Genomic DNA, 9,433 nt, shown 5'->3' with positions numbered 1-9,433 from the left:
GGGGGTGCAGGGGGAGCAGGAGGAGGAGCAGGGGGAGCAGGGGGAGCAGAAGGGGAGCAGCAGGGGAGCAGCAGGGGGAGCAGCGCCCTTCCCAGGCCCTCTGAGTGCTCTCCCATTTACACCTTCTCCAGAGTCCCCAGAATTGAGCTATCTGCCGCTGGCTATGGTCACACCCCTGCTAGTGGACGAGGCAAATCATAAGCATGTACTGTGAAGTGGCTCTTATCCCACACCTGGGATTTAAAAAAAAAAAAAAAGCCATATTCACATACTATAATTGTTTTTTGTTTTGTTTTTGTTTTTGTTTTTAAGAAACCAAAACTCGCACTACATTGAGTCACTAAAATTTCTATCTCCCAATCCTTCCATGGAAAGGTACATCAGTCAGTCTTGGCAAGGGCCAATTTCAATAACATTCCATTGTTGTTTGGGGATGATTTCCCATCGATGCAACTGTTCCCAAAGTACTTTGTCTCGGTTGTGGCCACAGACAGACAAGTCTCTGACTGGCTGTTTGACAGTGCACATTTCAGCACATCTAAAGCTGTTGACTATCAAGGAGTCATTTTTATAAAAAGATCTAACTCTTCTCTAGAATCAGTCTCTCATGAGTCTGGGTTTTATCTTCAATGTAAATTTACATAATGGCACTTTAATGCCTCCTCTGACACCTCCTGTAACTTGTTGGGGTCACACAGGGAAATGAGAGTGGTTTCTTGGTTTGGATATAATTCAAACTGCCTGCTCATGTGTTTTCTCTGTGTGTCTTCAATTGCAACAGAAAAATAATTTTTAAAATGACTTCGTCTCTAAGCAGTCATTAATTGCCTGTAGTGCTTCATCTAGGGAGGGGCCCTATGAGATTCCTACACACGCACTGATGTGTCAGCCGCCATTGTCAGTGTTCAGGTCTTTGTGAGGCAGCCATGTTGTTGCAATGTCAGGGGCGCAGCATCCCTGTCATAGACAGAAGACACCGCCTTACACAGGTGTCTGGTCCTCTGTCTCTCACAGTCTTCCTGCCCACAGTTCAACAAGGACCCTGAACCTTATATACAGGGGATGTGTTGTAGATATATCAGTGGGGGCTGGGCAGCCTAAGGTCAGTTCTTCTCTGTACTTTGACGAGTTTTAGATTTCTGTAATGGTCTCTGCTGCATAAAAGAGGGGTTTTTTTTGAAAGTCACTCCCAATTGGTTATCCAATATATAGGTGTAACACCAAATAGATACAATGGGATATATATATATATATATATATATATATATATATATACACACACATACATATATATGGGTGGGTAGGGATGGGTGGGTGGGTATGGGGGTGTGGGGGTGTGGGTGGGTGTGGGTGTATCCATGTATATGTGTATATATATATATATATATATATATATATATATATGTATCCCATTATATATATATATATCCTATTGAATGTTATATTCCATTGAGCCTATAAATACATATATATGCATATTCATATGTACACATATGCAGATATGTGTGAATATGTGTTTATATTTATATATGTGTACATATATACATATGTATATATAAACATATGTATATATACATATACACACAAACACACACATGCACTCACACTTATATATACGGAGAGAGAGCATAGATTTGAGCAGGAGCATGGAAACCCTGGAGGAATTGGATGCAGGAGAAGAAATGAGTAAAGATGTAACTATATATAGTGGTCTGTGATGGTTTGCCTATACTTGGCCAAGGAAGTGGCACTAGTAGAAGGTGTGGCCCTGTTGGAGCAGGTGTGTCACTGTGGGTGTGGGCTTTAAGACCCTCATCCTAGCTGCCTGGAAGTCAGTATTCTGCTCGCAGCCTTCAGATAAAGATGTAGAACTCTCGGCTTCTCCTGAACCATGTCTGCCTGGATGCTGCCATTCTCCCACCTTGATGATACTAGACTGAGCCTCTGAACCTGTAAGTTGGTGCTGAACTGAGTCCACACAAAGGAAAGGGTATGTGGGTGCTATGCTGAGTCCACACAAAGGAAATGGCATGTGGGTGCTGTGCTGAGTGGCTAAAGTAATTAAAAGATGATTCTAATGTGTAAGGATGGAATGTGGGTGTTAAATATCAATACAATGCTATTCCATAAGAGGGACTTAGCATCTACAGATTTGTATGTGGTCTTAGAAGCAATCCCCTGGGAATACTGAGGGACAGTTACTCATGGGCACCTCTTCAATCCATGATGGGTACTTGGAGGGCTCAGTCTTGGGCAAGTACCCACAGTGGCTCTATGCTCATGGCTGCAACAACAAGGTCATATCTGGATGGCAACATTTCACAGCAGGTCTCCACCTTCCTCCAGCTCTTCAATTCAGTCTGCCTGCCCTTCTGTGATGTTCCCTGGACCTTGCCGAAAGAGATAATGGAGATTCCCATTTAAGGCTGAGCATTTCTCAGTCACTTACTCACGGTACCTTGACAAAGTTTGACTCTACATTAACTATCACCAGGAGCAGCTATTTCAATGTAGATGTGCAATGCATACAGCTGAGATCCGGGTAAGTGACATTCTTGTCTCGTTATCATGGAGCCTTCAAGTTCTTATAGTCACAAAAATATGCATCTCATAAATATATATGATTATTACATATTACTAAAATTTAACATTTAAAGATATGGAAGCCTTGCCCTGATTCAGTTACTCTGTGTGTGTGTGTGTGTGTGTGTGTGTGTGTGTGTGTGTGTGTGTGTGTAAAGGGGTGGGTAGGTATATTTATCACACTGTATATATAACTGTGTATAATTAAAGTCACAAGCTAATAAAATATTTTTTTAAAAAAGAACAGTGAGCCAGAGGTGGTGTGTGATTACAAGGAACCTGTGTTCTGGACACAGCAGGGCAGTGACATGTGTGAACATGAATGCATAGCGGATTATGACATCATGCGCATATGCCACACAAGCTCAAGCCAAACTCCAAGCACAGAGCCAGGATAGTGGGCAGGAAGCCCCACCCCCAGATGAAGAGCTGTTGACATTTGATAACTCCTAGGAAAGGGAGACTCTGTTTTCTTTAAGGGTGTAACACTGGGTAAGTGGACTGCATTCAGGGCAGGTCCCACCCCTAAGAGGATTTGGCCAACAGAGATGAGACCTTAAAAGTTTAAAAGAAAAAAAGAGCATAGGGTTGGGTGGGCGGAGAGGAATTGGGAAGGGAGGGAATATAATTAAATACATTGTACGACATTCCCAAAGAATTAATAAAGATATTATTTTTAAAGAGAGAGCAGAGAAACACTAACTATACTTACCTAGAATGCAGGTGGCCCTAGGTTTAATCCCCAGTGCCATCAAAGAAAAAACAAAACAGGAAAATTAAATCTTTCTTGGGGAACATGAAGGAAGAAGTCTTTATGGTGGAAGAGATTCATGGGCACAAAATTCTTACCTAGAAGACAGCAAGGCAGGGTAGACTTTACTTTCTCACAGACAGAACAAAACCTTTTGAGGAACTGAGCATGGAGTGGAAATGTGCTAAATGTTTCTCTCCATGGGAAGATTTGGTTTGGGTCAAACACAAAGTGCAGATTTTTGATCTTGTAAAGACGAACACCTACAACAAAATGTTCTGAAAAGTTGAGAAAATGCATTCATACATTTATTCATACAGCAAATAAATATTAAGGTCTCCCTCTGTGCCAGGGAAAGCGATGAGCATACACTTGCCAGACAAACACAAACAAAAATAAATGTGAGAGGAGAAAATGAATATTTAACAAAGTAGACAATGGTCAATGGGAGTCTCTTCCTCTCAAACTGCACCGGGTACAGAGAGCAAAATTTAAAGGATCCATCCAATGTTATTGTGAAATTTGATGATATATATGTATATATTATATACATGTGAATATATGAAATATGTTCTACTAAAAGGCCCAATATAATATTTGAGCAAAATGAATTTGACCAATATTATCAGTAAGCTTGAATTTATGTACATATTACAAAAAAACATGCAAAACAATGCACTCAATATCCATACTGGATATTTGACAATATCATTAATAAACTGGAACACTCACAGTTATACATATATATCACAAAACTTTACCCTAAACTCTGATAGGGTAGCCACTAACCATAAGTAGTTAATGTGACTGATTATAGTTAAATAAACTGGAAAATCTGGTTTTTAGTCTCACTGGCTGTGTTTATGAATCTAGTCAATGCCACTCCAGCCAGAACAGACACAACAGATTTTTGTCATTGGAGAAGTTCTGTTGGACAATGAGGCATACGGAATGCAGCTGTAGACTTTATATTAGCACTTAGAGAATTTTCATATGCACAAAAGAAGAATCAACTTTTTAAAAATTTAATTGTGATGAATAATTAAAAATCACAATCGTAGCACAAGATGTGTTCATTCCCACTGGTATGTCATCTCTTCTAGGTTCTCTTGACAGACACTCCTGAGAAATATGAAAATGTGTATTCACAGTGCACAGGCTTATTTATTTCAATAATATTTCCATGTGTAGAGGTGGAACATATAGGTAGATATAGAAATGTATGGATGAGTGGGTTTGTGGGTTAGTGGGTAGACAGATGGGTGAGTGGGTAGAAGAGTAGATGGACCACAGATGTAGACATTAAAAAACACGATTTAAACTGTTCTCTTGCACTCTACTCCAGTGCAACAGGACACATTTTTAATTGTTTCTTTCCCCCATTCTCATTGTCAATATTTGAACTAAACAAATGTTCAATCATAGAACTTAGAGAAGATGCATTCACAATTCTAACCCACTACCAATCATAAGAAGGAAAACTGTGAAAAAAACAAGACCAACTAAGGATCAGGTATTGTTTTATGCCTGCCTGACTGGCTGGCTAGCTGGGTGACTGGTTGGTTGGTTGGTTGGTTGGTTGGTTGGTTGGTTGGTTGGCTGGCTGGCTGGTTGGTTGGTTGATTAGTTGTTTGGTTACTTGGTTGACTGACTAGTTGAGTTTTAGTTGGTTAGTTGGTTTATTTGCTAGTTGCTTGCTTGCTTGCTTCACTCATTGGTTAGTTGTTTGAAGGGTGGGCTGGTTAGTTGCTTGGTTGGATGGTTGGTTGGAAGGTTGGTTGATGGTTTGTTAATTAGTTTTTTGTTTTGTTTTGTTTTGTTTTTTGATTGATTGGATGGTTGGTTGTTTGGTTGGTTGGTTGGTTGGAAGGTTGGTTTGTGGTTTGTTTGTTTGTTTGTTTGTTTGACTGGATGGTTGGTTAGTTGGTTGGTTGGCTCATTGATAGTTGTTTGATTGTTTGGTTGTTTGGTTATTTGGCTGCTTTGCTCATTGGCTGGTTGGTTGATTGGTTTATTCTAGGTAAGACTATTTGGAGTATTCTAAGCTGAGGCAAAGAAAGTATCAAACGAACCTGAAAGGAACATCTTTCTGTGCCAGAACACAAGAAAGATTCGTGAAGACATATCAAAGTAGACAAAAACTAGTTTGAAAGGATTCCCATTGTCAAATTCTAACCAATTTAAATGTCAAAATATTTTTATGTAAAGATTGTAATGGACTAAAATCCATGATATCATAGGACTATAGATTAATGTACTATTTTTAATTAAAGAAATCGAAAGAAAAAACCTGTAAGTATAATAATAATTAATATAGAATGAAGGATGGAGTTAGAAAATCATCAGCATATAATAAAACTAATGAGTGAATATTGATGAAGCATAAAGAATTTATATAGCATAAAACTATCTCCCCACAAATTAGCTATTGATTACAAAGGAGAGGAAAGAAATAGGTTGACATGATTGTAACCAAATAATCAAAGAAAAGAAAACCAATGTTGGAACAAACCAACCCCAGTGCTAAGTGCATACAGTGAGAGAGGCACAGTCTTGTTTACAAATCATTCCTGCCAACAGAGCAGAAACCAGATCTACATACATAAGCTTCAAGACATAGCCTCACATTAGAGAAAGTGGTCTGTGCTCTCCAAGATAGAAAGGCAAGAGAGACTGAGGAGGCTTCAAAGACCAATCACCTCAGTACAGTACCTAGGCCTGGACCATATGCTACAGGAGCAAAGAGCAGTGTTGTTCTAAAGGACAATATTTAGATAACCAGCAGAATGAAATATGGGTAACGGGCTAGAAGGGGAATTGTCCCTGCTTATTCCCAAATGGTTAGAAGAAGTATTAGTGTGCATACTAATATTCACCAAGTATTAGCATACATACAGTAATTATTAACATTAGTATAATTAGTATACTAATTACATATTTATATATAGACTAATCATGGCTATATACACATAGACAAATTTAAACAGTTAGTAAAGGATAATGGAAATTCCTCAAAATATTCCCAAGACTAATCAAATTTTGAAGTGATAACAAAACAAACAAAACTTGAAAATAAAAATTTAAGCCTTTGAAATATGAATTACTACTGGGTATGGTGATATATTCCTATATTCCCAGTGGTTAATGGATCTAGGGTTAAAGACATAGCATGATCTCGTCTCAAAAAATATTTTAAAAAGTTGAATTTGCAAATAAATTTAAGAATGTGTTTCTCAAATTTAAAAAATTAAAACAATCAAGTCTCATCAAGGGAAAGAAGTAAAAGAATTAGGAGAATAGAAAGAACTGGACATGGTAGCACACTGATTCTAGGCAGAAGCATCTGTGAGTTAGGGACAAGCCTAGCTTACAAGTGAGTTCCAGGTCACTCATGGCTACATAGTGGTTGTATCTCAATATGGAAGCTCTCAGCTATTGCTCTAGTACCATGCCTGCCTGCCAGCTGCCTTATTCTCTGCCATGATGGCCAGGGACGCTAACCCTCCGAAACTGTAAGCCCCAAATAGACTCTTCTACAAGTCATGTTGATCATGGTGTCTGATCACAGCAAGAGTACCACTAAGACATCCAGAATTGTCTAGCAAGGCGCTGGGGTCATGGCTCAGTGATACAACACCTGCCTAGACTCCCCCAGTGAGGGGCTGGGAATGTAGCTCAGTGGTCCAGCACTTGCCTAGAATTCCCCAGTGAGGAGGTGGGCATGAAGCTCAGTGGGAGAGCCTCTGCCTAGAATCCCCAAGTCAGGGGTTAGTGGTGTGGCTCAGTGATAGAGCACCTGCCTAGATCCCTCAGTGAGGGGATTGGATGTGGCTCAGTGGTAGAGCATTTGCCTAGAGTCCCCCAGTGAGAGTCTGGGAACATTGCTCAGTAGTAAAGCAACTGCCTAGTGGTAAAGCACCTGCCTAGTGGTAAAGCACCTGCCTAGTGGTAAAGCACCTGCCTAGTGGTAAAGCACCTGCCTAGAATCCCCAGTGAAGAGTTAGGGTATGGCTCAGTGGTAAAGCACTTGTATAAAATGTTCTTGATTGGATTCCAAGCATCAAAAACTAATATTACTTAATTTGAAAGTATAAATTAATTAATTGAAGAAAACACAGACTTAAAGGCAGGTGTATTGTGAGCTGATAATACTATATGAGTAGTACTTATCAATTATTTTATGACATAAGTTTGGTCAGGATCCTTCTAGAGGGAAATACAGAGAAATTTTCTGAAAAATGAGAATTATAAGAGAGACATAACATATCATCTACTAAAGCAAATTGCAGAACTATAGCATTAAAGCTGTGGAACTGGCCCAGGGGGGGAAATAGATATGAAAAAGTAAATAAGCAATGTATATAAGAAGAATTCAGAAAACAAACAGAGAGCATGTCACAAGTCTTTGTGCACCATTAGCTGCCTGAGAAATATAACTCAAGGCAACAAGCAGAAAGGGCTGGAAACAAAGCAGTTGGTAAAGAGGAGGAACTGAATGATCCTCGCCCATGTGCAATACACTAGCAAATATCTATAGTCCTTTTGGAAAGCAATTTGGAAACATAAGAAAAAAATTTGAAAAGCCAATCCAAACTGACTTGGAATATAAGGCTCAAAATAAAACCAAGCATAGATAGATAGATAGATAGATAGATAGATAGATAGATAGATAGATAGATAGATAGATAGATAGATAGATAGATAGGCAGGCAGGCAGGCAAGCAGGCAGCCACCTACCTGAATAACTGGCACGCACTTAAAACTGCAGCTTTAAAGGTTGTTCTAGGGGCTGGAGAGATGGCTCAGAGGTTAAGAGCTCCCATATCCCTGGAATATGAGTCCACCTCTGGCCTTCTCAGGCACTTCACTTACATGCAAAAACACACAATTTGCTTTAATTTTTTAAAATAAATGATATGACCTTAGCTGTGACTCACAGCATTGGCAATATGGAACCTGAAGAGGCCACCTCATGAAGCCAGGCAGGAACCCTAGTGGAGCGATAGGGACAACAGCCCACCCACAAAATGTATCCTGTCTAGAAGAACTGCAGGGTCAGGGGATGGAGCAGAGACTGAGGGAACAGCCAGGCAATAACAGGTCCAAACTGAGAACCATCCCATAGGCAAATGTCAATCCCTGTCACTGTTAATGATGCTTTGTTGTGCTTGTAGACAGGAGTCTAGCATGGCTGTCCTCTGAGAGGCTCCACCAAGCAGCTGACTCAGACAGATGCTGACACCCAGAGCCAAACGTTGGATGGAGCTCTGGACTCTTATAGAAGAGTTCCAGGAAAGATTTAGGGCCCCCAAGGGGATAGGAACTCCACTGGAAGACTAACACAGTCAACTAACCTGGACCCTTGGGGCTCTCAGAAACTGAACCACCAACCAAAGAACATACTCAGGCTGGACCTGGTCCCCCCACCCCCCATGCATATGTAGCCAATGTGCAGCTTGTTCCTTATGTGGGTCCCAAACAATTGGATTGGTGGCTGTCCCGAAAGCTGTTGCCTGTCTGTGGGATATGTTCTTCTGGCTGGGCTGCCAAGTCTGGCCTTAGTGGGAAAAGATGCACCTAGCCTTGCAGAGAGTTGATGTTCCAGGGTGGGGAGATACCCGGGCCCAGGGGGTGGGGGAGGCTCTGACATCTCAAAGGAGAAGGGGAGGGATTATAAGAGGGGGTGACTGGGAGGGGGCAGTGTCAGGATGTAAAGTGAATTTAAAAAATACATTTTTTTACAGGGTATGCTGTTAACTGAAGATGTACCCACCACAGAAACATCTTTGTATAGCAGAATCACATGTCTATACAGCACTGAACATGCAAAGAAAGTTGCTGAATAGACAGGCGCTTAAAAGGATCCACCCCTTCTGAGCCTGCATCTGCAGCGTTCCCCTCCTCCACTTAAGCACCACCATGACTCCCATTGCCAGTGCCAGAGTTATAATTCATCCATTCACTCATTTGGTATGTGAGTCAAGAGTAGCCCTGAAATGAAGACCATCCCAACCAGAACACACACAGGCTAAGGCTCTCCCCACCCAGAACACAGGCTAAGGCTCTCCCCAACCAGAACACAGGCTAAGGCTCTCCCCA

The sequence above is a fragment of the Mus pahari genome, chromosome 1 (genome assembly GCF_900095145.1).
Source record: "Mus pahari chromosome 1, PAHARI_EIJ_v1.1, whole genome shotgun sequence".
Taxonomy (NCBI): domain Eukaryota; kingdom Metazoa; phylum Chordata; class Mammalia; order Rodentia; family Muridae; genus Mus; species Mus pahari.
The sequence above is the reverse complement of the archived record's forward strand: the minus strand, read 5'-3'. Positions refer to the sequence as shown.